The 26,700-nt window shown below is 45.7% G+C and overlaps 1 protein-coding gene across 2 annotated transcripts in view; it reads left to right on the top strand.

The window, feature by feature from the left end:
- The window catches only part of C12H1orf21 (chromosome 12 C1orf21 homolog), a 188,893-nt gene that overhangs the window by 39,914 nt on the left and 122,279 nt on the right, over window positions 1-26,700 (top strand). Inside the window, exon 1 of one of the 2 annotated variants that reach the window (XM_024552706.4) lies at window positions 6,265-6,479. The exons of the other annotated variant lie outside the window; for it this stretch is intronic. The gene's annotated coding sequence lies outside the window, so the exon portion shown is untranslated. Of the gene's footprint in view, window positions 1-6,264; window positions 6,480-26,700 lie in introns of those variants that run through there. 2 annotated transcript variants of the gene reach the window in all.

Below are 26,700 nucleotides of genomic sequence, written 5' to 3'. Positions count from 1 at the left end.
CTCAGTCGTTTTTATTTAACCTTTATTCAGTCATGGGACTTTGGGAACTAAAGGCCAGGATCAGTGGTTTCCGAGCCAGCCCCGAGAGGCCCACGCCTTGGTTCTCTGGCGTTTGTGGTGCGGGGACCATCTGCAGCGCTGTTTTCTGAGTGGTCCCCAGACACCGGTGGCCGAACGTTTTCAGGGCCCTGGATTCAGCCGCAGTCTGGGCTTTCCATGGGCAGGTAGCTGTCAGCAGCACATGGCCATCTCCTCGTGGCCTGCGGGGGCACAGCAGATCTGACAGCCCTTCCCCTGGTGCCACTGGGGGAGTGTGTGTGTGTGCGTGTGTGTGCGCGCGCGCATGTGTGGTGGGTGTCTATGCCCTGGAGTTGCCCCTGCTCTGGTCCAAAACTGTAGCCATAAGAAATCCTTTCTCCCTCTGCTCAGGCTGCCAGGAGAGGGGCTCGGAGCTCTCTACCGGGCAGGCAGAGAGAAAGGTAGGCATGCAGAAGGCTTTCCTTCCCAGCCCCCTCTTTGCGGTGGGCTGAGAAAGGCCTGGTTTAAACTGTGCAGAACCCATGTGCTGTTACCGTGTGCTTACCTTTGTAAAGTGCGGATGTGAACGCACTACTTGCCCTTGTAGATGCTCCCAATGGTTCCCATTACCTACGGGCAGAGTTTCTGAAACCCTAAGGAAAGCAGCATGGTGGGGAGGAGAGGAGAGCAGGGTGTTGAGATGAGACTGAGCCTGTAGAAAGGGAGGTGCTGATGATGCAGAGAAAGGGGATAATGGCCGAAGAGAAGTCCTTGGTGGATGAGAAGGGGTAGGGTTCCTTCCTTAGCAGAAGGAACACTTTTTGCATTGTGACAGGTTAGAAAATGGAGTATGTGACATAGATGCAGCTGAGCTGGTGGCCTTATTGTTGGGAAGACAGGATTTCTCTCATTTCATGGCACCTGTGCTCTCGACGGTGTTTGTTAGGACAGCCGCTGAGAGTAAGGGGTGAGGAGTTGGAGAACTGGAAGTGTTCAGCCCGGAGAGGTGGAAATTACACACCGAGCGAGTGCACATGGATCATGTGGCAAAGTTGAGTGCCCATTAAAAGAAGCATCCTACATAGAGAGAACCATCACTCGTGTGGGTCTGGAGCAGAGCGGCCTTGGAACCCAGTTCTGCCCAGCACCCAGGAGCCCATGGCCTAGCAGTATGCTTCTCTGAAGGTCAAAAAATCAATCTGGTCTGCGCCATACGGCTTCACGCTCCTCAGAACTGACTAGTGGTTAGAGCGCATGCTCCCGTTCTTCCCTTGGCCGTTCCTGTGACTTCTCCTGTCGCTCGCCCCTGTAGCTCTCCCTCATTCATTCACCGAACACTTAGCAGGGAGGCACTGGTCTGGGTGCCAGGAATACAGCTGTAAATAGACAGATGGGGTCTAACGCACATCTGTTCTAAGAGGGGGCAGCAGCTGTAACCAAGTAAAGAAATAATTGTACATAATAATTTCTGGTACTGGTGAGTGTTGTAAAGTTGATAAACGGAGGCAGCGACATTGAGTGACCGGGTTGGTTGGGGTTGGGGAATGGTACTTTAGTAAGTCCTTCTGGGGACAGGGCCTTTGAGTCGAGTCCTGAAGGGTAAGGAGAAGCCAACTGTGGAGAATCTTTGATGACTGGGAGGCTTCTGTGTCCCTTGTGGACGAAAGAGAATTCCCGTGGGAGTGGGGTGTTGGGATGGGGTGAGGAAATCCTCTTGGAGTTTTTGCTCAGAAGATTAAAATATTAAAATGCTTCAGGCTCATCATGGAAGGAATCTCTCCCTTTCCACCCCCTTTCCCCGCTCCCCCTCCCCGCCTCCCTCCTGCCCTCCCCTATATTTCAACAACTGTTCATTTCAGGAAACAAAATCACCCTGGAAGCACAAAAAGGGGGTTGATCTTCGGATCAGGACCACTATGAAATGAGCCCAGAAATAGACCCGAAACTCAAAATCAAGGCTCTTCTCTCAGTAACACAATGGAGCAACAACAGAGAAAGAAATTGTTCCACCCAAACCTTTGCTTGGTTCCTGCTTTTCCTCCTGTCTTTCTTACCTTTGTATGTTCCGTTCCTGTCCTACCTGAGACCCCCTCCCCACTGGTGGCATGCCCTGAGTGTTGAGAGAGCCACAGCTGTGGGGTGAGGGTGGGCAGTGGGTGAAGCTGTCTGTGCGCTTGTTGGGTGGATGCAGAGGAACTCATGTTTTAAGTAAGTTATCATGCAGCCATGTTCCCTGTTCTGCACTGTTTCCAGAGAAGGGAAAAGAGGAAGGCTAAAGAGGTTACCTATGGAGGCGCTCTCAAAAAGCGGGCTCCTCCTCATTCTGGATGACTATAATACACAGCTTAGCTCAAGTCCAAACTCCGTGTCGTCCTGCGAGTCCTGAGTGGGTACTGAGAAAAAAAGTTTGATTTGCCAATTACAGTTCCCGTTCAGGAAGCTGAGAGCCAGAAGTGACCTCAGAGCTTGTCTAGATCACCCAGCGAGGTCTCAGGTGCTCCTTCCTGGATGACTTGGTACCACAAGAGCAAACTGGACCATCTTGCTACACAGCCCCTCTAGTGCCATAGTATGGTGCTTTCCAACCTGTTTTCTTTAGAAGTAGAAAATCATCTCGGCAAGGCACGTTGATATTCATAGACAAGGTTGCTTAAGGCCAGAGGTGACTGGCAGGGGGACCTTTGGGGAGCATCACAGAGCAGAGGGGATAATGTCTCGGCACGTGTGAAAGCTAGTGGTGACCTTCTGGTTAGGAAGCACAGCTGATAGGTGGTATGACTTCATGCAGTCGTGTGCCCCGTGAGGGTAGGGGCTGTGTGTGGTCATTCTTGAACATGTCAGGCCTTGGAAAGTTCCTTAAAACTAAGAGAGAGCCCACAGATATGGTTGCCTTAAATGCAGCAAGGGTATCTTCAGTGAGAAACAACTCTAGAAAATTCTTTCGAAGCTTCTTTGATGACTAAACACGCATCCCTGGGCTGCCTGGACATTCACTGCCAAGGTCTGAGTTCTGGTTCTGCCACTCCTTGGCTGTTTCATCTTGAGCTTGTAGCTTCATCTCTTGAAGCTACAGTTACCTCATCTTATAGGGAGGATGATAATATCACCTAGTACGTGACAAAATCCAGACCCTACCCCAGAGCTATTTGCCTCCAAAGCCCTTGTTTTAAATTACTCCGTCAAAATTCCTATGTGGAAGCATTTTATTAACGCAAACACATTTAGAAGACACTGGAGAAGTCAAAGGTTGGATTTTCTTTTTTTGGAAAGCGTTTATGGTTTAGTTAAAATAGATGTTGGCCAGCAATGCCCAGACTTGTAAAGTACTTGAGATCAGCCACTCCATGTACACTACTGGGCTTGATCTTGCGTTTTGGAATGACAAAGATGGGCAAAGTAAAGAATGTGTGGAAAAGTACGAAAAAAAAGTGAGCCTGATGATTTCTTAAGTTTCTTGTGGTTGTTGCCTTAGCAAAAATTAAAGGGAAGTCATACTTCAGCTTGGTAACAAATACATTTCTCTAAAGAAACCAAACCACAAGATGCAATATGAGACTTGTTTCGTGCTTCTGACTCCCCCTGTTCTGACTGGGGGTGGCTCCCGTGAGAGCGAGGAGCCACTGAGCCGGATTATAGAGCGGTTCTCGGGAGAGGGCTGTGGGAATTGATATCTGATTTCTCCACAATAGATACCGAGTGTCTCGGTAGAAAATCAGCATGATTGAAACTGGCTTTAAGATTGCACCAGACAGTATATCGATTCCCTTCTTTCCTTTTTTTTAGTATTAGAGGAACCTGCCTAAATATTTTCTTGAGGAAATCTGATGATTCTAGAAGCTGCTTTGAATAGTTTACTAAGAGGTTGAACAAACATATTCCAATACAGTAAGTTTGGAAAAACATCTCCATCTCTGACACTTTAAAGGCCATAATGTGAAAATCCAAAAAAAAAAATATATATGTGTGTGTGTATGTATATACATATACATGTGTGTGTGTGTGTGTATTTGGGTGGGGAGAGGCATGCAGACAAGGGGAGAAGGAGAGAGGAGTGTTTTGTAAAGTTTGTGACGTGTATGTCACTTAAAAGTATGCGGTATTGGCCTTGGCTGGGGAGCTCAGTTGGTGAGAGCATCATCCCTATTACACCAAGGTTATGAGTTCAAATCCCTGGTCAGGGCACATACAAAATATCAACCAGTGAATGCATAAATAAGTGCAACAACAAATCAATTTCTCTCTCTCTAAAAAAAATCAATCAATAAAAAATATGTAGTATTAAGTTACACATTAAGCATTTATGTTAAAATTCTTTTTAGGAGACCTGATTTACTTTTTACAATTAAAGGGACAGGGCTGAGAGACCAGCCAGATTCTACGTTTTCCAGGAAAATCAAGTCCTAGAAAGGTTGGGTTTCTTTTTGAATGTTGCTGCCAGACACACATCAAAGATACGGGGTGGGGCAATAATCTTACTAAGTTCTCCCTAAAATGTGAAGCGAAGAGTCCTATTTGGTGTTTTGTTGTTGGACCCAGCATCCCAGGTAAACTGAAATTGCACTTCTAACCTTTGGAGAGGCATCAGGGGAGAAGCACTTCCTTCAAATTCCAAGTCTGCTGCTAGAAGAAAGCTTCCTCCTTTGGTTAGTGGAAATTTCCATTCCCAGGATACATATGCATTTTTACCTCAAGGCAGCTTCCTCTTGGTTTTGTGATTGAGTTATTTTTAGTGAATTACTGTGTTTCTCCTCATTCCTCGTTTAACTATGCTGGATCTTTCACTTCTCCTTCTCCATTAATTCCCACAGCTCTTTTCCTAAACCTTTCCTACACTGAGAGAGATTGTATTATTTTTTAATGTTTCTCTTTTTAAAAAAAAGAAGAAGAAGAAGAAGAAGAAGGGAAGCATCTGGTTTGTCTAGAAATCAGATATCAGAACTGCCCCCAAATCAGAGACTCGATTCCAGACTTGTGCTTTTGTGTCTTGTAACACGGTTTGAATTCATTCACTGGTTTCTTAGTTCTTCTATTCTTACTCCACTTAGGAAACCCCATTTCAAAACAAGAGGCGGTAACAATGTCGTGTGATTGTCACCTGCTAGAGCTGTGCGTATCCATGACTTCACTTAAATCTCGCGCAGCAGTCCTCAGATAGGTGGGGTCATCCCCCTGTTGTAGGGGAGTCGGTAGAGCTGCTGATCATGACTGCTGTGCTTATACCGCTGGTTATTCTGTCTAGTAAATGCACGGTTCTGAGCTAATTGGGGATTTATTAGTGTATCCAGGGCTGCTGGAAACCTGAGATACTATCAGATTGTTTGGACTTGGTTTAGAAGCATGTCAAAGAATTTGACAATAATTAAGGAAAGATGTAGGCCCCTCTTGCAGTGTTCACGTCCAGCAAGCATTCATGTTTATAGGGGTGGGTGCTCATTGGTAACATCACGGGTAGATATCATTGATCATCACAGCCAAACTCTTGGACTCCATTCAGTTATGCTGTGGTCCGTGGACGGAACAGCCCTGTCGTTGAGTGTACCGTGGACTTGCAGGGCCAGTAGAATGCTTCGTTCTGCTGTGGTGGTGGTTTCCTTAAGTGGGCAAATGTATGTCAATTGGTTGGAAGCTTACACATAATACATATTCATTGAAATGGTAGTTGTTCATAACAACTGTTACAATCACAGACTCTCTGAGCTGGGAAGGATCTTATGGGCCGATGGACCTGGTTTAATATAGGTTCTGGTGCTTCTAGCATCCACTTTGGCCAAGCCCTTCGCCTCTCTGACTTCCTATTTCCTCATGTGCACGATGGAAATTACAGGTAGCCCAGGACTGTGACATCTGCAAAGTCGTCTTGCACTAATCAACCCTCATAAATGGTGGTGACCGCCTCCCTTTGGCTGACAACCTCTAGGGACAAGGCAGCCTGAGGGAGCCGGAATTGTTAGAGCTTTACTTACAATTGAACATGAATTTCCCTGTGACGTTTACCGGTTTGGCTCGAATCCCATGACTTAAGTGACGGAGAAAGTTATTTTTGCTCTCTGGGTCGTGACTTTGATTTGACCTAGAAATATTGTCAGGACCCTCACCCCCTTACTTGATTGTTAAGATTAAAGTTCTTATTCTTCTAATGGTGATCTTTATCTCCATCTTCCTGGATACATTCTGTACTGAACAAAACATGTTTGTGTATGTGAAAAAAAAAACCCGGTTCTAAATCAAAGGAATATGACAGGTGGCCTGTCAGTTTCCGTGAGCGTGTGGATTGGTCGGTGCTGTGTGTGGTGGCTGCCAGTGATTCGGAATTTAATACTGAGATCATCGACACATTAAATAATTTAATGCTAAGTGCGACCTTTTAATTTGTTCTGTCTCTGCTCTGCCTTGCTGCATATGCAGCTCTACAGTTTGAAGTTCGTAATGACAATAGCAGTAGGCTGGGCTCTGAATGTGAGGTAAGCCATGAGCAAAGCAACTAAATAAAGAATCTTACTGTGTAGTTTCCTGAAAGGAGGTCCCCTGCTCGCAGGACCATCCCTGAGGCTTAGGTGCTATAGTCTTAGGACTTTTTTCTCTTTATGTGCAAATGTATCTTATTTCCGTGGGCTGTGCCTGGGTGCCCTGCCTGAGTAGCTCTGGGTGAGAAGACGCTGTGCGGTGTTAGAACTTACCTAAGCTGCTTTTCGGTGTTTGGGAACTGGGAGTGCAGTAGCTATTCTGATGTGAGTAGTTATCTGGTTTTAAAATCCCAAATGTCGTTCACTATAGGATGCCAGATTTTCTGTTCTCCCAGCAAGCAAGTCTATAAATACCACGGTAACTTCTCTCCCTTCTCTCCTGGAGGCGACTGGGTCTCTACTAGCAGTCATTGTGAACAGGTGCCCTGCCGTGGTCTCCCGGAGCCCTCAAAGCAAAAAAAAAAAAAAAAATTTTATAAACACCGCAACTGTAAAAGAAGAGTTTGCCGAGTTGGTATTACCTCAGGGGCACTGGGAGAATTCTTCACCCCAAGTTATTGTCCCTGCTAATTTCATAGTTGGTGATTCCTCCCTCTGGGGTCCACACCCCTCCTTCCCAACCCCCTATGTGTGCCTGAGGGACAGTGCTTAAGTCCCTAGGACTTGATTATATCATGTCCCTGTAACTAGCTCCCTTTTCTAAAGCTGCAGAAGGGATGGTGGTGCCAGAGTGGGTTCTCCCTGGCCTGCAGTCCCTGGAAGGGACCCCAAGCAAAGCCTGGAGTATACAGGTTCCACCGCATGTGGAGAGCCTCCTGTCCTGTCCAGGCAGGAAGGGAGGAGGCCAGCCAGAGGGCAGGCTGTGTGTATGCGGAGAGCATTGTCCATGGCGATTCGAAGCAAGCCACAGCCTTTTAGAACAAGCTAGTAATTGAAAATGCTTTCAGTTAGAAAATTCTTGCCTTTGAGTGGGTGTGGGGATGGTGCTCCTCAAATGCCTTCGGTCCCAATTTGCTTACTGTGTATCTCTAGGGACGGCCCTGTCTCCCACGGAGGACAGCCCCGGAAAGATCTCCCAATGCCTAATCGTCAGCCTCTGCAAAGGAGGGTTTTAAATCTTCTTTGGGCTGTTGGGAGAAGAAGACTTTCTCTCATCTCCCTTCAAAATGGACTGGGTTCCCGGGAAACTTTGGGGCGATCACATACCTTTGAACTGGATGTCCTCATGTAAAATAAGGGAGGGATCTATAATCTAAAAGGGTATATGATCTCCATCCTTCCTGTCCACCTCACGAGGTTGCTGTGAGGAAGACTGAGAAAGTGCTTCACTCAAGCGTGTGACAAACACATGAGAAACACCAAGTAGGGCTTGTGCCACGTGGACATGCCTGACATGGTCCCCTGTCTAGGGAGATAAAGAGCACGTGGTCTGAATATAGTGTCTGTTCACGTGTAGCGTGATGTGTGTTGTAATACGATATGTGGCCCAGTAAGGGACAGTGGCGAGATGGTGGACTCGTACTTCCAGGGGTCCTAGCAGAGGTACCATTGGCGTCAGGCCGTGGTGGGTGAATGAATCGCCACGGAAAATTGAACAGATTGCCCTTAGCTTTTGCATTTCACAGAGGACGGTCCCTGGTCTCTGGACCAGCCTCTGGGAAGCGCTCCTTGATTGTTAACTTGTCCACTCATCCTCATGATTTCAACAGGCTTGTTTTCAGATGAAAGTTTTTCAAGTGTAAAATTTTATCATGAAAACCCTATTAATTTATCCGAGCCTCCCCCTTTTTTAACCTGGTACGACTGCGCTTTAAATGCAAGCACGCTTTATTTTCAGCCCCGCGTTTGTTTCTGACGGCGGAGTCATTACAGCGCACCAGAACACCCTGCGAGTCGGAGCCTACCTGCTAGAGACGTTGAGAGAGAATTTGTCTTTTTGAGGCAAGGGCAACAGGGAAGTCACAGACAACGAGACAGGTTGACCGGGAAGGCAAGTTGATAGAATGAATGTGTTCCTTAGGGGACATCAGTTATTGGGGCCCCTGTGATCCCCAGAGGTGCACTCTGTAAAATGAAAGACCTTAGTCCCTAGAAAAAAATGTCACATGAGGATAACGGTGAAAATTAATTAAAACTGTATGTGTAGGCTTGAATCTCTTTATTCCTGCTTTACATCAATATTATAGTATTGGCTGAATATTCATTCCCCTGGCGGGTCAGGGGATGTGGTTATAAGGGCTCCTGTGTTTACAAGCCAGAATAGTTACCCACGTGGGTGATACGGCAGAGAGGCCTCTGTAGTGAATTTTCTTGGGAGATTAACTCTTTCAGCACAGAAACTTCTAATTCTGGAAGTTTTAATGATAGACTTTTTAAAATTTAGGAAATACTTCCCCAACTGAATGCAAACTAATTTAGTCTTCTTGGAGCCCTTAGGGTCGCTGTGGTGGGCGCCAGTTATCGCCTTGAATCTATGAAGAGAAGCGCGGGACTCTGGACTGGTCCTAGGAGTAGAGTATGCAGCTGCTGTGTATATTTTTGGGTTTTTTCTCATTATCCACTGTCTTTGCTCTTTCCTATCCTTCCCCCTCATTTCTTCCCCATAGCAGACAGGCATGATTTATCAGCCCCATTTTTAAAGAGAAAGTCCTCTACCTGTATGTCTCTTGATGGAATTCCACACCTCCTACGAAGTTACTGTTGCCAACATATGGAGCCTGAATCTAATCAAATCTCTGTATTCAGTACCAATTTACAGGATCTAGAGGAATAAAATGAACATTAAATGGTATTTCCAGGGTGCAGTCAGGATTAAAAAAAAACCCAAAGCAAAGCAAAACAAACCTATACAGAATAAATGACCAAGTGGGCCAGCAAAGACAGATATGCAAAGGGAACCTGTAGATTAAAAGAGACTGAAGAAGCTCTTCAGCTAGTTAGAATGTGTGGGCCTTATTTGACTCCTCATGGAAACAAACCAAAAAGAATATGAAAAAATAGGAGGCAATTGGGGGGAAGTTATACACTAACTGGGTATTTGATGATTTTAAAGGTTCTTGTTATTTTTTAGAGCTGTGATAACGGTGGCATGCTTATGTTGTTTTAGTGTGCTCCTTTTAGAGACAGGTACTGCTATTTAGGAGTGACATGGTGCAAGTTGATATGAATGAAAGGAAGTAAGTCGATCATTGTTGAGAAATAAAATGAATGAAATGAGTGGACAACTTTGAAGTTCAAGCATAGGTCCAGGGGGCCACAGTATACTGTTCTCTCTACTTTAAATATGTTTGAAATTTTACATAAGAAAAAAATTAAAAACGACAACAATCAAAACTCTGTGGAAACCCGGCCCTGCCTGTTATTCCATATACATGTCTAGAAAGAGTGGTCTCCAGTCACGGTCAAGGCTCTGGTGCTTCTGGACAGCTCTCACGGTTTCTTCTGTGCCCTGTTTCATAACTTTCCCCTTTCTAAGCCCTCTGCTCTTCTTGCTTTGTACTAGGAGTTCTTAATCTGTGAGCTCATAGATGAGTTTCAAAGGACGTGTAATTCCTCTGGCGTTCACACGTTGTGTGTGTGTACGCAACCGAACCTCTGTAGGGGTGCGGCTCAGCCTGTCAGTAGTGGTTAGCCTCATCCCATTGATCAGCCTTTTAAGGGTCCGCGATTCAAGAAGGTCAAGAACCTCTGCATTGTGCGCTGTGCTTGCTGAATAGTCACTTCTGTACTTTTACTTCTGTCTGCACGTTTGGTGTCTGGTGTGTGACCTCTGGTTCACAACTCTGTCCTGGGCTTCTGCCCCGTCCATTCACCTGTCTGCTCTGTATCTCCCCTGATACCACAAAGATACCACATTGGGGTGATGGTTCTACCATTGACCCAATTGCTTCTCGTGCCAAATACCTTTGAATTTCCTCGATTTCACTTTATTCCTTACCTGAACATCGGCATCCAAATAGCCATCAGGTGCTCATCATTTTACCTCCTAAATGATATCTTTGGTGTCCTCGCCTTACCTGGCAGAGTGTCTTAGTGTGGAGGCTCACCACCTCTCACCTGGCTCCTGGATTGCCCCTCAAAAACCTGCTTACCAATTTCCTTGCCTGGAGCCCAATCCCTTCTGTTCCCAGAAATGATGTTACTAACACAAAAGTCTGGTCCTTTAGCCTTCCTGCTGATATTAGTGGCTTAGAGGTCTGAGCAAGGTCCCTCCCTATCTGAGCAGGCCCTTTCCTGACACTCCCTCCTTGAATCTGCTTAGAGCGTGGCGTAGTTGTCAGATCGCCTAGGCTTTGCTTATAAATTCGATCCACCTGGAAGTCCCGCCCCCTGCCACCCCCCTAGCTCACCTATCTTGACAGCGTGGGAAATACTGCCTTATCTTTCAAGTCTCTCCACTTGACCCTTCTCTCAGGGCCTTCCCTCTGCCATTAAGAGTCATTGTCTTTAATTGCTTTATAATTGTTTGCAGAGCTATAAGCCCGCCTGTTAGTACGTCCATAGCATCTCTGAGACTATCTAGCTTTTGCCAGGTGCTAAGGGCATGAGTGTTTCATAAGCAGTTGCTGAATGCACACTGACCTTGACCTCTGGAGACTCTTTCCGCCATGTGGGCACCACCTTGACTTCTTGCGAAGAGATAGTGGCAGGGAGACCACAGGGCTCCTTTTTCTCATGGACCCCATTCCCTCAAGAGAGGAGATGTGTGCGGAGTGGCCCCTGAGGGGGGACGTGAGAGACCCTTTTCAAGCTGCAGTTTTTCTTGGGGACATATTTCTGTCCCTTTCTAGATTCCTCTGTTCTCTCCCATTTCTTACTCTCCCCTTTACAAGAAGTGGGTAAAGGCTTTGAAGTAAGACTATTCTGCTCCTAGACTTCCTCGAATTTTATTTTTAAACTTCTGTTAGAGTATTTTTAGCCATGAAAATAGGGTTTTAACTAGATTTCTTACTACCCAAGAACCACTGAACTCAATATTGTTAGAGCGGACCCATTTTCCCAGAAAATTAATATTTAAATCTTCTGAGGATGGTTTTAGTCAGGAGAGGTTTTGTCGATGATTTTCACATCATGCCAGTCAAAATGAAGATCTCTGTCTCTAAGCTATTCATAAGCCCACGGGTGAGCAGCTGGGAGTTTGTATCTGACTGTGTGACTACGTATCTCCACCTCACACACCTTGGGTCTTTAGTAACCTCGCCCAGCCAGGTCGGGGCTGGTGCCGAAAGCAGGGTGGATGTGCCAGCCCCTAGTCCTGCAATGGGGGAGGAAGGCTTACACTAGATTTTGGAAACCACAGGAAAGTCTACCTGCCCACTGTGTGGGGTGTGGGTAACTCACAGACCGCGAGATAGAGGGAGGCATTTTACGGTAGGATTGGGGCACGTGGTGTCTTCCGTTCCAGGAGTATGAGTCATTTGTTTAGCCCAGTGAGGTCATAGGTGGGCATCTGCTGTAGCCACTGAGGGGATGGTGTGTGGGTCACCCTGCAGAGAGGTTGCTGAAGGGTTTGTCACTTGGGGTTGAATCAGAAAAGTGCTCCTTTACTGGGGCAGTGAAATGGGGAGCATGGTTCCCACGATCTAAGGAGGCTTTCAAGCCCAGTGCCCCGTCCAGACAGGGGGCTATTGGCTGCCCTCTCCGGGACTCCCCCCCATCCCACCTAGCCCCCAATCGTAACTTGGTAGGTGTCTAGCAACTCACCTGCAGAACTAAGTCGGAGAAGGGTGTCAGGGGTAGACCGTGTGGTCTGCCCAATTATATATGCATTTTAATGGATGTCAACATGCCGTAAATACAGAGAATGAGACTTTGTGAGTTTTATGATGACATTAGCAGAAGTGACAGTCCCAGGAAGGTACCTGCCTTGCAGGTTGTGGCATGCCCCCAAAAGTGCACACACACACAGCTAGAGAAAGGTTATCAAAATAAACATGCAGCCAAATTGCCTGCCTTGTGCATTAACTTTCCTGTCCTCTGCTATGTCCATATTAATATTAAACGCAATTAAATTTTATCTGGATGAAAGGCTTTATAAAGGTCAGGGAGAAAAACTAACTCATTTTTTGTGCTAATGAGTTCTTTTGTTCTTTGAAAATCAGCGATGAGGATGGAGGGGGAAAAAGTTTCAGCTTACCTCTGAATTCACAGTATAAAAATTGCTTATTAAAGCTATGGTTTAAAGAAATGAATCACATAAAAATAATTGCTGTGCCTTTAAAAAAAGTTTTATGGTTTTACCCAATTGTGAAACATTGGTTTTAATCTCAATCTGCCCATCAGCCATCAACCGTATTCTGCGTTATGGGTCTAAAGAATTCTACACACACACACACACACACACACACACACACACACCCCTCTAAAACTTCAGCGGGTTGCACAGCATGCTCAAAAACAAATGAACTAAAAGTGAAGGACAGAATTCCCCCCAAAATGAGTAGCTCGCACGCTGGTGGCCTCTTCTGCTGCAAGTTTACAAGAAGGCCATTAGTGAATTATAAGCATCAGAAAGCCGAAGTTTTCCATGTTTATAAACTTCATGAACAAATGTTCCATTGAGTGATTACATCCTTTATAAATAATTGTTTTTAGAAGTAAATATTAATGTTAGTTCATTACTGGAGATGAATAAAAGCGCTAATCAGTGCCCAAGTGATCTTTTGCTTTGCCTTTACCGTTAAAATCAGAAGCCACAGCCAAAACAAACTACTTAAATGAAACTTGCCTGGGTAGCATGCGGAATGCTTCTTAAACTCCCACTAGACGTGTGTGTGCAACGTAGGTGTGTTCCTGATGAACATTTTCTGGAATGCCTCTTGGACGGAGCTTATTGCTTGTTGACAAGATAGAAGGCTTGGTTGGCAGGGGCGATGGTCTCACCATCACGTCTCCTATGAAGGGCTTACTCCCTTCAAAAAAATTTGCTTAGAGTCCCCACAGCCTGAGTCAGAACAAAATTCCCTTCTTTGCAAGTGTGGCTGCAAGCCCAGCTCTCTAGCCCGTCCATCCAAAGGGGCATCACACTTCTCATCTCCCTGGTGGGGTCGCCATTGGATGCACGTGACTGGATAACGTTGTGTTTGTCGGAAACCGCAGAAGGGAGGGTTGTCCCCAAAGCGAGCTCTGTGTTTTTCTGCTTGTGAAGTAAGGTCCTATTTGCCTCATGTAATATCAGCCTGACCCCAGCTTGGCCCGGGGGCAAGAGGAGGGTGTTAGCACCGTGTGCAGTGGGAAGGCCCTGGTTTGTGCACCTTTCCACAGTGCGTCTGTGCGGCTGATGGCTCAGAGCGAACGTAGGCTGGCCTTTCTGAAGCAAAAGAACACACATTCTACAAATCCTTTTCTCTCTGGGGTCACACCAGGTCGAAGAGATTGTTCAGGTTATGCGGGGTGGGGGCATCAGCTGCATCTTGCTTGTTTCGCCTCTCTGGTGACCCACCATAGCTGTCACTACAAACAGCTCTACTGATGTGCAACTTTTAGGCCTTTAAAAAATTTGGTAGCCTTGCCTCACTGCCATTGTTTGTGCCTCAAAAGCTTTCCCTGGCCTTGTGAATGGAAAACTTTCGGTCAGAAAAAAGCATAAATGGACTTTTTTGGGGAGAATTGCTGTGTTCTAGAGGCCAATGATTTCTATGCAGCCAAGCTTATTTCCCTTCTAAATGGTGAACAAGCAGGCTGATGAGGAGGCACAACCTGTTTCTAGAAAAAATCTTAGGACTGGGCAGCACACTGTGAAATGTCTTTAAGTGGTGAGGACCCCAGCCCACGTCACTTTGGGGGGAGGAAGCGAGAGTTGCGTTGCAGCCAAGCTTATACTGAAGAACTGAGCCCCATTCCCTCCTCCAGAGATGCTAGGAACAGGGGGGACAGCTCTATGCTTGCTGTTCATCACGACTTTGACATCTTTGAAGCCCCAGGGAAATGCAGCGTCGCCTTGGGCGCAGGTGGAGCGGAAAGCAGTGCTTCTGATGTCATTTTGCTTTGGTTTTGCAATTCCTTCTTTGCTTTCCATAAAATCTTAACGTATTGACTAATGTGTGTATCACATTTTCACTGGATGTACCTTTCTCAGGAAACTAGTGTTCCATTTTCCTAAAGGAAATAACCCAGGGTAAACACGGGCCTGCGTTTCAGCGTTTTGTCTTTTTATTAGTTTGCTGAACGTACTGATGTGAATATCCTCTCTTGTTCCAAAGCCTTGACATTGCCTGACTCTGCCACCTGTGTTGACTTTTAATTTCTGAAGGAAGCTTGACCCAAACTGGTTTTTCACTGGGTTGTTTGTTTATAATTGCTGTGTTTGACTTGTTCTTCAAGGAAGAGCTGTTAGTTTTCACATGTGAAACTTCAGGGATTAAGGGACAGTGAGGGTTAGATACTTTCCAGCTTTTTAATAGCCCCTGAAAACACCCCAGGCCACGACATAATTCTCTGTGTGGAGCATGTTCTTGAACCTGGTTCTCACTTGCTGTGAGCTGTTGGGTTGGCACCTGATCCCTGTTCACTGCTTCCTGCTTCAATTTAACTTCCTCTTTTATGAATCAAATTAAAGGCAATACCAAGTGTTTACTTCTGAGATAGAAACTTGATGATTGTCAATGATATGTTTCTGTTCTTTTGCAGTAAAGATAATCCCCATTCTTCCTCTTTAGAAACAATCATGATAGCGCGAGTCCCCGATTTGATGGTTTTTCCTGTTCAAATTCTCCACGTGTCTCCCTGCCTTCTGCATGCTCTTCCTTGAATCCCTGCAGCCATACCTTGTGACTTTATCTCCCCTACTTGGTTTTATGCTCACTCTATGCAGTTTCTTAATTGCTCACCTTTTACCCCCTACCGATCATTCCACTGGAGACAAACACTTTCATCTCTATATTTCTATATGTCCAGGTGTGCCTAGTCCAGCGCCAGCCCACAACAGGGTAATGATTGACTGAACGAAATGAATGAATGGTTTGAGCATTTGGGGAGAGCAAGAAGACCAAACTGGGCAGAGGTCATCTGGGAAAGCTTCCTGGAGATGGTGATGGTGATCATTTGGTTTGACGTTATCTCTTGCCTTATCGTGATGATAACACTGCCGCCGGTATTTTAGAGTTGTAAATAAACGCTCCATAAGACAGAGTTGCTGCAGAAGTAGTCAACTGTGAAGATATTTAAAGAGTATTCTGCACTTCACAGGAAGGAACTTGTTGGGAACATAGAAGTGACTAGAATTGCATCTGCCATCTTGAGAGGAAAATTGGTATAGTCGGCAACAACTTATTGAGCAAAGATCAATAAAACCGCTTACCTTCTTTCAAGGTGCTTAGGCTCTACTGATGCATAGGCTAGACTGTGAGCAGCTGTACACCAGAGAAGCCAGCAAGATGCTGTGAGAACCCAAGGGGACAGATGTGGACTCCAGCTGGAGGGAGTAGAGACTAACAAGTTGGATAGAAATATATTTTACATAGATTTTTATCAGCCTCGTCTTCAAAAGTGGAATCAACCTGCCACAGGCAACCTGACTTCTTGTGATCATTCCTGTGCACGCTGGTTTGGGGCCTCAGTCAGCAGAAGGCACTGTCACTGCATTGCCTGGATTCTTCTGGACTGTTGCATCTGCCCACGGTTCTTTTGTGCCTCTGCGATGGGCATCGTGCCGGCTGTCAGGGTGCTTGCTTCCCGCGTTCTCGATCCAATTTGTTACGGATATGAGGAAATGGTGATCGCACCAACTTCGAGGGTCCTGAGGCTTTTGTATGGGAGTGAAGCTTAGTATAAAGATCAGCTGGGGTGGGGTGGAGGGATGGGGAGAAAAGGCATACAACTGTAATTGAATAACAATAAAAATTAAAAAATAAAAAATTTAAAAAAGATCATTTAGGCAATAATAGCCATTTTTATCATTCAGAAGTGTGTGTACTTCCTAATGCATATTCACGTATTTATAAGAAACAGCTAACTTCTGTTAAGTGTCTACTCAGTGCTTGGGTCCTGGCAGTTGCTTTGTAGACTTGGCTTCCAATGCTTAGAACTTTCCTACCGTGTAGATGGTATTATACCCATTTTATAGAAGAGGAAACTGAGGTTAAAGAGATTAATTAACTTTCTCGGGGCCTTGTAGCTGATAAATAGCAGAACCTGAGTCTTCTCCAATCTGTTTGACTGCCCCACGCTGCCTCTGGAGGTGGTGTTGAGTGTCCTGTGCCTGGTGTGGGGCTGCATGGCCAAGGGGACCCTGGATTCTGCCCTCTCATGGAGCCTTGCCTGGGGTGCAGGTATCTGAGGGCTGGGCAAGTGATCCCAGGAGAGGAAGTATTACTGTTTTGTGGTGTACGGTATAGGTTGTTCGAATGGTGTTTGCCCTTTTGTTCATCTTCTGCTAATCTTCTCTTCTCTTGGGGAGTTTAACCAAAGATTGATAAGGGGAAAATGTTTGTCATAATCTCCTACGCACTTGTTCATCTGTGTTGGGTCCCACTGGGGAAACAAAAGAAATCTTCTCTAAAGGGGTTAACATATATACTGCTAGATCTAGACTCTTTGAAACCCCCCCCAAAAAACCCAAAAACTATATATTATGCTTCGCAGTCTTGTACTGAATAGTAAATGGGTATGGTTTTGACTTTGCCGTAATTTGAAGTAATGCTCCAAAAGTATGTCACTTTAATGTCTTCATTTATTTGTACCAACTCTGTCTTTTACAGCAGTCTGGCTTGTTGCAAGTTATCACAAGAGACTGGAAATTTTCTCATAACAAAGTTAATTTTCATTCATTTCTAAATATATGCCTTGAAAGAATCAAACCTCGGCTCGCTTGGAGTTTAAGGGGAATTAAGAGTTGCTTCAGGAAACAAAAATGATAGAATGCTGCAACTTCAACAAGAGTGAGAAATTAACTCTTGCATAAATGAGTTTGTGGCAAATTTAAATAAATAGGGATTGGAGTAGTATTTGTACTTTTATCGAATTTCTCTGTTTTAGAGGTAATTCTGTTAAAGGTTTTCCCATTCCTTGAATAAAGCCAAGTGTATGGTTTAAAAACAGACCCAGAAGATCTCAGTGGTACTTATATTTACATCACGACTATCTTGCTGCTTTCTATGGCTATCACCATGTGCTGAGTGTTATGAGGCGCTTTTGTGTCTGAATCTTGATTCCTTTCTTGGAAATGTTAATATTATAGACATTTCCAGGGCCCTGCATTTTCATGTCAGTTTCTCCCATCTTCACTAGAAAAGAAAATTAGCAAGTGGTCTGGCAAGGAATTTATTTAGTAAAGTCTGATATCCGAGAAGTTCATCAGTCGAACAGACTGGGCTGTATTTTCCCAACATCCAAGTTGTTCTTGGAGGAGGTGAAGGGTAAATCAGACTCTTCGAAGGTTGACCATGATGCTCGTAGGCCAAAGAGTGCAAACTGTTAAATCTGCACCCATAGGGAGGGAGGCCGGGTATAGAAGTGCCTAATTTGTCCTCGTGGAATACCGAGAGAACCTGCACACAGCTTTCCTTGTTTATTTCCCAGGGACGGACAGACTTTCCTTTCTTATGGAAGGATTTATTACTGTTTGTTGTGCTGTCCGCTTAAGATCCCAAAGCTGCCCTGGGATTGTTATGGCCGATATCCATTGAGTAACACCTTCTTCGTTTTCAGGATTCGCGGTACTTGGCAAACATGTGTTGAACACCTCCTATGCATCAGTCGCTTTGCTAAGAGTTGGGGATAGATTTTTTTCTTTAAGTGAATAAGAGAGCTCCTGTGTTTGTCACTCAGGGTGTGTCCTGCAGACTGACACGTAAGCAGGCAGTAGGGATGCAGTGTGGGGAGGGTGGGGTGGTGGAGAGGAGGGCAAGAGACTTCCTGAAACTGTGCACTCGGAGGAGTCCAGAGGTCGTGCTGACCTGCCAGAGAAAGGATTCGTAAACGCTTTTGCACTCATTCCCTTCTCTTTGATTTTTATGTCTTTCACTTTTTCTCTGGCTCTTTCCAGGTTCCGCCCTCCGCCCCCAGCTGCTCAGCGTGTCCTTCCCTTACACCCCATTTCTCTCCTGTTCTTTCGTTGTTTTTCACCCTGCAATTCCCCATGCGGCCCCTCCCACAACAAAGAAAGCCCAGAGAGCCCTCGCCGGAGACAAAATCACAACATTTCCTTCGGAAACTGTCACTGCTTTTCTCTAGACATCTTCGCCACAGATTTAATTCCAAACCCTGTTGGAAGGCAGTGCTAGAAATAGATCAGAGGTGGCGGAACCTGCAAGAGGCAGGAGGAAGTCATTGAGTGCGTCCCCAGGCCCCTGTGTTCGCTGCCCATTCTAGCAACCACACTTGCCAGGAGCAATGGGACTCCCTTAAAGATGTCTTCAGCCCAAACGAAAGGCAGCTTCAGTGGACGCTCAACAGAGACTGAGTTGTGGGTGTGCCAGCCAGAGGTAGCGAGGTTGGCCATGTTATCAATACCATCGAATATGCTCTAATAACTCTCCTGGATTTTATGTTTGTTCACCAAGTCCCTGGGACTCTCAGGCGAAGTCGATCACAATGGGGCAAGGACCTCTATTTCTGAAGGTGGCACTTCCCCGTTTTCATCTCTCCAGGGGTGTCCTTGATCTGGTGGACTTCACCGGCCTCTAGAATTGGGCTGTCAGTGTCGTCTGTCCCATCCAGTGAAGACCCTGGCAGATGACAGAGCCCAGGGGGAGTGAGTGCAAGGCTCTGCAAGTGGGAAAGGGGGTGGACGTGAGGCCAGTGGGTGCCCTGAGCTCCCCAGCTCTCCATCCCTGTTTGGCACTGAGAGCAGGTTTCCTTCCTTATCTCCGACTTGTCCCCACTTCTCTTGTCTTCCTTGTGCCCGTTTTCTCTACAGAAAATGCAGATGCTCACGCACCCGCTATCGTCTGAGCATCACTGGTAGAGGGGCATTGTCATTGTCAGCCCCTGCCCCACTCCCGGGACCAGGAGCGCCTGTATCATTCCTCATGTGGCCACGCCTCTTGCTTGGACCTCAGGGCGCTCAGCCAGCCAGGGTGAGCTGACTGACTTGTTTCTTATAAGCAGCATGGTAACCTAATGGGCTATGCTAGAGCCAGACACGCTAGTGCCGGGGCTCCCTGATGCCTTACACACTCTGTCTTTGGGCTTCTTGACAGAATGTTGTTGATATCTAGCTTCTAATAAATTTGTTGGAGGGGAGAGGAGCACCATTGGCTGCTTCTCATTGGATTCAGTGGGCTTACGATTTTTTTTTTTTTTTTTTTTTTTTTACCTTAAGCCACCAGATCCGGAGAGCTTGCGCAGGTTTGGGTCTTCATGTGTTAGGGCACTGCTACCCAGAAAGCCTGCTGATCATTGCCCCTACCCAAAGGCACGTCTTGCTGGGGAGCCCATACCCTGACAGCAAAGCCAGAGCCAGCAGCTGGGAGCCAGCTAATGTTTAAAAACGATGCAAGGCTGGCCGCTGCACTTCCTGTCTTGTGGATTGATGATCTCTGGCTGTTTTGCTGATGTCACTGTACATCTGTTTTTTTGGAGAGTCTAACAAGGAAAGAGACTGGTTAATCTAGCAGGAACCCATTACACCATGAATGATGAAGGGTAGGCTCCTGTTTTATTCCTATTTGATTTGTTTGCCTCATTGGGGAAAACAAATGATTGTGTCACCCTATGGAGAATTTCACTTTCTCCTTGACATACAAATAAACAGTCTCCCATGTTTCATTTATTTTTGCCACTGCTTGGAGGGTTGATTAAGAAAACCCACATCGTTATGCTGTTTTCCTGTATCATGACCTTCACTATGGTGTAGGGGAGGGAAACCAATAAAAAAAACATGTATTTTTTAAGAAATGAAGGACCTTTCATTAAAATGCCCCCAGAAACCCATGTTCATTAAAGCAAGGTAGAGAAAATGAGGACAAGCTACAGAACAGGGAGGCAGATACGAGTCTTACTTTTAAATGAGTCTTTATTTTATTTCGTGGAGTATCTCTTGGGGATGAGAATTCACCTTTCATTAATTCATTCAAAGAAAGCATTAAAGTGTCCTTTTCTTTCCCTCTTGTCGTCTTCATCAGGCAGAATGCTCCCGGTAGTGGGTTCATTTGTTGGTTTCTACGAAACCCCGTGTTCAGCTTTTGGCATATGTGAGATGTGGCTCATTTGGATTTTCCCAGTGTTGAGTCCTAATTGGCCACTCTGTGGGGCTCTGGTAATGTGTCTGGTGTACACTTCCTATTTGTAGTCCTCGACACTCGAGCTGTTGGAGCCCAGCAAAAAGCCTCCTGTGTTTTGTGACCTTCCCATTGCCGGCCAGTATTGATTTGTGATCAGCCAAACCTGAGTTGAGCAGTGGGTTTGCAGACTTAATGTCCTGGGGATATGTGGATATGCGGCGGTGGAGGGTACAGATTTGGAGGTCTTAGCATTCTGTTGCTAGGTTACTGAACCCTGAATTTTTGAATCCTGAGCACGCATTTATGTTCCAAGATTGTATTTATGGTTGAAAACAGCTGCTGGACATATTTTGGGGAGGAGTGTGGTGAGATAGGAAATAAATAAATGAAGTAGTTAGACACAGTACATCAAAAGAATAATTGTAAGGAAATGTTGATGGCAAACTAGGAAAAAGAGATTGATTTCCTCCCCTCCTCCCCCTGCAGTACTGGGAGAATTGTTTTGTTCGTGGGCAGTTAGTTGCTGGGCAGACAATCGTGGAGCCATGATGGTAACTCAGTCGTGAACTTGACCTTGTGATAAAAGTTAACTGATGCAATTGTGGATGCTGCAGCCACACACACCCCACAGCTAGGTGTGGGGTGGGGAGTGTCACTCTTGGGCATATGTTTTTCTTTCTTGCTCTTTTTATTCCTTTTCCTCTAAATTTTTGGTTCTATTCAGAATTTTCTATCGTATGGACAAAAGTTTCTACTTAAAAATAACCTTTATCCAGAAAGTGATTTTATTAAATTATGGTGTAATTATACCATCAACAGATCTTTTAAACAGCCTCTAATAATTCAAAGTTTTCAACTGCACTTTTGGAAAAAGTGACTTTTTCATAATTTGCATAATTCTCTCAGCCTGTACACTTTCGCTTTGTAGCCAACACGTCAAGTAAGAAGTATTTATTAACCTCCTACAAAGAATTGCACAGACTCAAAGACATCAAAAGCATGACTTGCCTTGAAAAATTCACAAATGAATTAGGACACCAAGACAAAATGCACTGAAGTCAATAATACGAAACACAGTCCAGGAGATGACTGTGTGTGTAATTATTTCCTACATGAGGGTGGTCCTGGCTGGTGTAGCTCAGTGGATTGAATGAGGGCCTGCAAACCAAAGGGTCCCTGGTTTGATTCCCAGGCCAGGGCACATGCCTGGGTTGTGAGCCAAGTCCCCAGTAGGGGGCGCGTGAGAGGCAACCATACATTGATGTTTCTCCCCTTCCCTTCCCCCTCTCTAAAGATAAATAAATAAAATCTTTTTTTTTTTTATTTTAAAGAAGGTAAATGCTGACTTCAGAAAAAGGGGTGGTCCCATAGGCCAGGATAGACTGAGATGGGAAGATGACTGCAGACAGGTAGCAACAAAGCATCGGTGGTGAATGGGCTGTACGGACATATGCGGATGCATTTAGAGAAGGGGAAGATCTGTGTGGTCTGCGGCAAGGTTTCTTAGAGGCGATAAGACTTGTTCTGAACCTTGAAGAATGGGTACAATTTGAATAACAGGGAGAGATTAATGGAGAGGCCTTCCGGTTTAAGTGAAACTGACCAAAAGCAGTTAAGGTTAGAATATGAGCATTGTTCAGCGGCTAGTAGCTGGAGGCTGGACTGGCACCTACCAACAAATGGGTGAGATTGGAGAGGTAGTTGGAAAGCCTTGATTTCCATCGGAAGAAGTTTAAACTTTCTTTCAGGAAGCATTCATTTTTTATTTATTTATCGAGCCCATATTTTGAGCTAAGCACCATTAGAAGCTGGGGATATAATAGGGAACAAGAAACATATAGTCTTTGTCTCTCGGGGAGTTTATATTCTAGACTTGTCGAAGTGATAGGCAATTAGGCATTGAGAATCCTGTACTCTATGAGGGCTGTGAAGGGGAATTACCAGGTGTACTGGGACCTTTGGGGAAGGACAGCTCGCACGAAGTAGAAGTTAGCCAGGCAAAGGTGAGGAAGGAGAGCCTTCTAGGCAGAGGCAGGGCAGGTTGCTGGTGCGGAGGAGGGAAGACCAAGGCAGCCCACTGCTCGCCGTTTTGAAAAGGGTTGGTTATTGAGTTCCTACTCTCTGCCTGGGAGCGCACCCAACAGAGCAGGCGAGACACACACAAGAGATGATTTCTTCCCTCTAAGAAACACCAAATAATTGACTCTATCAGTAAGAGTTTAGTACAGAGAGAAAAGGAAGGAAGGGACAGAATGGTGTGGAGGCTTCTTACTGGAAGAGTAAAGGCTTAAGCAGTAGAGAGGTGGGCATGGGAGCAGAATGTTGAGGGGGAAGGGTGGTCTGTGGGACCACCTGATGGGAGGGAGAGGATGCTATGATGGAGAGTTACCTTGGAGCAGTAGGGAGAGGTGACAGGAGTGGGTCAGTGGGTCTGGGACCTGGCGGACCCTGAGTCAGTCACCTAAACTCCCTGGCCTTCAGTATTCTCATCTGTAACATTAAGAACCTTGGCTTCAGTGATCCCTGAGGACATGTCTAGCTTGAAAGTCCACATATCTTGGGCTCTACCCCAGGGGCATTAGTGAGTCCTGGAGGGTTTCGGGCCCCAGGAAGGAGCCAACAGAATCAGTGCATTAAGGATTGTAATTTGTCTTTGTTGTAGAAAATTAATGGGATAATTACTAACTTAGGAGAAGTATAATTTTTTACTAAAATTTTTAATCATGTTCTGAGGCTTTTAAAACTGCCCGTAGGACCATCCTGCTGTCCAGAAAGAAATAGAGCCCAGAGCCCTGGCTGGTGTGGCTCAGTGGATGGAGTGCCAGCCTGTGAACCAAAGGTTGCTGGTTTGATTCCCAGTCAGGGCACATGCTTGGGTTGCAGGCTGGGTCCCCAGTTGGGGGCGCATGAGAGGCAACCACACATTGATGTCTCTCTCCCTCTCTCCCTCCCTTCCCCTCTGTCTAAAAATAATTAAAATAAAATCTTTAAAAACAACAACAACAACGAAAAAATAGAGCCTAGAAGAGGCTGAGGAATAAGTGAGAGGTTTCGAGGCTGGGTCCAGACGGGAATCTACAAATACAAATTTGAATTTGGATTCTAAAAATTTTCAGGGAGCTCTTGATATTGGAAAATGTTTGCAGTAGCCTTCCTAGGGTGGTAATGACAGTGGATGTGACAGAGGTGACGGTAAGGTGACATCCTCCCACATACATGAATACTAAGCAGCTTGCCAGATGTGCCTTTGTCACATTCAGGACCAGAGTGGCCTCAGCCTGGCCACCCACTGGAGGTCGCACAGAGATGACAGCTGGGCAGAAGAGAAGGTGGTCAAACCTTAAACGTTCAGTGCCGTCCCTTTCTCCAAGAAAAGGGTTTTTCATGAAGCCGTGCATGTAGTTCTCCGTTCACATGAAGACTTGTGCCTGCCCAGTGTCAGACTGGGATTGGGCGTGGATCTCTTGGCCACTTCGCACCAGTCTGGATGCTGAGCTGTGCTCTCCTGTTGGTGGGCCCCGGTCCCATGGCCGCTGTCCCCGCTGTCCAGCGCCCCCCCCCCCCCGAGATTGTCACTCTGGTCTCATTCTCTAAGTACATTTTGCCGGACAAGCTGGAAAGAACACCATGTTCACTAATTACACTACTTCAATTGGGGAACATTGGGCTGATTGAAAAGAAGTATTTCAGAGTAGACTGCAGATTTTTGGTAACATGTTTGAGGTCATACTAGCTCATAACCTGTACCCCGTAATGTTCTTTAATAGCTTTTCAGTGGCTGAAGCAGGGCATCGGGGCCACGGAGGAGCTTCTTGTCCTCCCTTTTATGTTGCCGCGATCTCAAACCCCACCAGACCTCACAGAGGTGACGGCAGGTGCAGACAAGCAGAGGCAGGAGCGAACTCGCTGGGGGGTGGGGAGCATTTCCTGTACGTTAGGTAGGGGAGGCCCTTATCAGCTGACTTTGCTTTGTCCTCCTGGGCCTCTTCTCTCAGCTCCTTCCTTCTGTTTAAGTAGATGGTTGCCCAGAATGCGTTTTTGGCCGAGCTCTACAAAATCTGGGGGAGTTCCCGAAAGTCTTGTGCATTTCTTGAGGGCAGCATGAGAGCTCAGTAGGCTAAAGGGGTATTGATTTGTGCTATCTGAAAATGATATTTATAATTTCAATTTGTTTGGTCTTCTAAGGACATCATTCTGAAAGAGTTCTTTGTCTTGAAGAGCTAATCAAAGATTTAGACATCAGCAATTAAAAAAAACCCAAACAAACTGGCCCCAAACCAAAAAACATCTTGATTTTTCAGATGGGTGTGTTTTAGAAGCATCTCTAAACATCTGTAGATTTTAACTGAAAGTCAAGAAATGTGCGTCAAGGTTTGGCTGACTTACCATTTTGGAATCTCTGGTCTGTAATGGAATGTTGAGAGCTAAATAAGCACCCCCTCCCCGACAAATGATTGTTAAAATAAATAATTCGTGTAATTTTCTGGGTCAGATTAGGACCAACAGTGTATCAAAAGTTTTCAAAATTGCTTTAGACTGGTATAATACTCCACATCATTCCCTTTCTGGCTTTTCAGAGAGTATATACTGTACATGATTTTAAACTGTCTGCGATGAACATCTTTAACTGTGGTCACCTGTGAGCTAAAGAGTCACTGTCCGTGCTGGCGACCTAGGACACGGGGCTGAGGAGAGCTCCCTTCCTTAAAAGCCCCTGACATTTCTTTGTGAGAAGAGTTATCTAAGAGGACTCACTCACTCAGCATCTGCTGTAGGCCTACTGTGTGCCTGACCTGTGCCACAGGGAATATGGAGAAGAATGATTAGCACGTGGTGGTTACCTTGGAACTCTCCCTGGGGGCGAATAGAGACAAATGCGCAGGTAATAGCAGGAAGAAGTGAGACTGTCACAAAGCATGGGAGAGCTCTCTGACCTTCACCTTGTGCTCACACAGCAGCCTTTGCCTTCAGAGCCCGGGGAGGTCAACCTCCCTGCCCCCAGGCACTGCCCAGGGCTCTCTCTGCGGGGGCTTCACGTGACCCCTAAGCTTCTCCTGCCACAGAAGAATGTGCGGTCTGCCTCTTACTTTGGTGGGATTCCTAAAGACTAAGTAATGATGGTGGTGATGACGACGACAATGACTATCACATATCAACTGCTTACTAATTGCCACGTGCTGTCCTAATCCCTTTACGTACATCATCTCATCTACTACTCTCAAAATTCACGGTCTTATCCCGTCTTCTCAATGAGGCCCCAGGGCACTGTGACCTTCATAACTTACCCAGAGCCACTCATCTGCTCCCCTCACAAAACCGCAAAATACTGGGTATAATCTTTGCATCTGTAGAACTTTTATGGTGTGTGTGTGAGGAAGAGAGACACACAACACTAAGTCCTTCACCAACAAAAAGATTTCACCTATTTGCTTTCTCTAAATTTTCAGGGTACTTCCAGAGCTTGAGCTGTTTTGGATGGCGCTCGAAGGTTCTAGAAGACAGAATTTCAGACACCAAGGCTTCCCCTTAGGGATGCTTATTTGAGTCAGCAGCTCTCTGCCCAGCAGACGTGGTGGGTTCACTCAGTCACTGGACCGCTGCTGACTTCCCCTCAGACCTGGGAGAGTGTGGCCTGGGGCAGAGCACACAGAGAGCGATCTTAGGCCAGAGTCCGCACCGTCTGTCTGTCGTGGGTGATTTCACTCATTTTAGTAGGGAGGCGGGGAAAGGAGGAAAGGTTATTTTAGGGGGGAGGAGAGGTGCGTCTTTAGATTTTGAGGGAAATACTGTTTTTCAGTTTCTAGGATTCAGATCTTTTTAAAGTGTTACTACATTACTTTGCTAAAAGTATGTAATTCTAAGGCTATGCATACACAAATACTAGTACCAAAGTCTTCAAAAATATATAAGCAGACTTTTTTGTTGTTGTTTGGGAATGATTCTCACATTTGCTTCTAATGATTAGTTTAGATAATTCATTACCTTTTATGTCTGTTGGTTATATTTCTTTTTATCCACCCAGTAACCAGCTTAAGGCTGAGACATGAGCCCGGCTA

This window comes from Desmodus rotundus, chromosome 12, assembly GCF_022682495.2.
Source record: "Desmodus rotundus isolate HL8 chromosome 12, HLdesRot8A.1, whole genome shotgun sequence".
NCBI lineage: Eukaryota > Metazoa > Chordata > Mammalia > Chiroptera > Phyllostomidae > Desmodus > Desmodus rotundus.
Note: the sequence above shows the minus strand (reverse complement) of the source record. Positions and strands in the feature narration are given on the sequence as shown.